Below are 2,927 nucleotides of genomic sequence, written 5' to 3' on the forward strand. Positions count from 1 at the left end.
ACAGATCCCTGCGGTCCCCACTGCTCCCAGTACAGATCCCTGCGGTCCCCACTGCTCCTAGTACAGATCCCTGCGGTCCCAACTGCTCCCAGTACAGATCCCTGCGGTCCCCACTGCTCCTTGTACAGATCCCTGCGGTCCCCACTGCTCCCAGTACAGATCCCTGTGGTCCCCATTGCTCCTTCTACAGATCCCTGCGGTCCCCACTGCTGACTATATCCCATTTAGAGAACGTATTATTTATGACGACTCTTTGTTTCCGGTCATTTAGACAATTTCTTACCCATCTGCATAGTTTCCCCAGTCCCGGCTTCTGTAGCTTCACTATAAGGCTGTTATGTGGAACAGGATCAGATGTCTTTATAAAGTCCAGATAAATCCCATCAGCCGCATTACCAACATCCAGACCTGCACTTACCTCCTCTCAGAAACGCAACATGTCAGACACGACCCATCCTTCATGAATCTGTGCTGGTTGTCAGATATTATATTATTCTCTGTTATATATCTCTGCAGTCACCTCTTATAAGGCCCTCATACAGTGGAAACTAGAAGTTTCCATCCACTATTTATAAAGACACGTAATATGCAGGTTTTTGTCAATATCTGACATGAAATCGGAATAAACCTTTCCCATTTTCGGTCAATTAGGATTACCATAATTATTAATATTTGCCAAATGCCGGAATAATGAGAGAGAATGTCACACTGCTGAAGTCAGACTCACCGGATGGCGGTGTCATGGATCCACCTTCTTAAAAACAAATACCGAGAATCATATACAGTGGGTGACAACAGCAGAACAATGTGTCCTGACAGACGTCCCAATTTCGGTTATACTGAACTTCCCTCTTAAAACTTTGCTAAATAAATGGTAAATTAAGAATGGGGGAAAGTGTTGTAAAGATGGCAAAAAAAGAAAATTAAAAATGAAAAGGTGTGAGTTGGAGTAGTCGGCTGACCCAGGTCCAAGATTTTGCACAACGAGCCACCAAAATCATCTTCCTGGACTTCTGCACGCTTAGTAAATGTCAGGAACATTAGTATGTTCAGGTCTGCTCATTCTGCTGGATGGTTTATTACACATTTATGTACAACGTCTTGAAAATCTGCTGCAAGCGCTGTAGAGGGGTCTTGGGAGGAACCGCATTTGCAATATAATCCAACAGTTCAAAGATAGCCCTAGCTGGTCGACTGTCCATACAATGACCACTGATTGGCCTCCCGGGAGACCTTGGACGAGGGGAAATGGTATGAGATTCCCCATCAGCTCCATCCACTACCGGGCATCCGAATAAGGCTCCTAGCTCCTTACCATCTGACGGTGGTATAGGGTATCTTCCTATTGGAAGTTCTACCAATGACGGACGCATGCTCCACATGTCTGACTGTATGGAATAAAGTGAGCCCTGCAGGAGACACACAAGACTTGGTACCCACCACACACTTGGCCATGAAGTCAATACGTTGCCCAATGACACCAACATCTCACAGTTTGATCTCTTCATGGGAATTTACTAGTATGTTAGAAGGTTTAACATCTCTGTGCATGATCTGATGTTTTTCTCTTACATAAGCAAGCCCTCGAAGAAGTGCAATGCTGAGATTTCTAGAATTTCCTAAACGTTGGGCCTCTTTAAGAACTTGGTCCAGAGATTCTCCATCCATGCAGATCCTGATCTCTCCATCACTGTAATAACCACCATAGATCCCGACAATATGAGGAGAGTTACACTCACGGAGGACTTGGCGCTCTCTAATAATCTGATGTCCGATTGCAGGCTTAATTTCTAGGTGGCATATGACGAAGTTTGGTCACCACATCTCCATTTCTGGCTCCAAGCTCATATATTTGTTCAAAGTCATTGACTTTTAGTTGTCCAACTTTTGCTTTTACTGTAACTAAAGGTTCCAGACGCTTTATCTCTTGATCATCCAAATCCAACTCCTCTAATTTTTTTGGCAAAGATGATCCATCATTTGTTGAAAAAGGTCCTTCAGCTATTGTTGGTGCTATGTTCAGTGCAGGCAAAATTGGCTTCTTGTTATCAGACATGTCACCACCCAGGCTGCTGCTATTACTTCCGTGTCAAGCAGTGTCCGTAATCCGCTGACTAGTTGAGGCCGCAACTCCAGGCCATGGCTCCGAGGCCCGCTCGCTTCAGACACAACAATGTATAGTATATCTCGAGTTCAGCAAAGCATTTCATACAGTAATCCAATTGGAAGAGTGTTACAAGTGGGGACCATAAGTCTCTGTCCTGGCCCCAGTGTTACAAGTGGGGACCATAAGTCTCTGTCCTGGCCCCAGTGTTACAAGTGGGGATCACAAGGCTCTGTCCTGGCTCCAGTGTTACAAGTGGGGACCACAAGGCTCTGTCCTAGGCCCAGTGTTACAAGTGAGGACCACAAGGCTCTGTCCTGGCCCCAGTATTACAAGTGAGGACCACCAGTCTCTGTCCTGGCCCCAGTGTTACAAGTGGGGACCACAAGGCTCTGTCCTAGGCACAGTGTTACAAGTGGTGACCACAAGGATCTGTCCTGGCCCCAGTGTTACAAGTGGGTACCACAAGGATCTGTCCTGGCCCCAGTGTTACAAGTGGGGACCACAAGGCTCTGTCCTGGCCCCAGTGTTACAAGTGGGGACCGCAAGGCTCTGTCCTGACTCCAGTGTTACAAATGGGGACCGCAAGGCTATGTCCTGGCCCCAGTGTTACAAGTGGGGACCGCAAGGCTCTGTCCTGACTCCAGTGTTACAAGTGGGGACCGCAAGGCTCTGTCCTGGCCCCAGTGATACAAGTGGGGACCACAAGGCTCTGTCCTGGCCCAAGTGTTACAAGTGGTGACCACAAGGATCTGTCCTTGCCCCAGTAGATCTGTCCTGGGCCCAGTGTTACAAGTGGGGTACCACAAAGATCTGTCATGGG

The 2,927-nt window shown here is 47.3% G+C and overlaps 1 pseudogene; it reads right to left on the minus strand.

Annotated features, from left to right (window-relative positions):
• Nucleotides 1-766: 766 nt before the first annotated feature.
• LOC143793657 (dual specificity mitogen-activated protein kinase kinase 2-like) lies at nucleotides 767-2,056 on the minus strand (annotated as a pseudogene).
• Nucleotides 2,057-2,927: the final 871 nt, after the last annotated feature.

The sequence above is a fragment of the Ranitomeya variabilis genome, chromosome 1, assembly GCF_051348905.1.
Source record: "Ranitomeya variabilis isolate aRanVar5 chromosome 1, aRanVar5.hap1, whole genome shotgun sequence".
In the NCBI taxonomy this organism is placed as follows: domain Eukaryota; kingdom Metazoa; phylum Chordata; class Amphibia; order Anura; family Dendrobatidae; genus Ranitomeya; species Ranitomeya variabilis.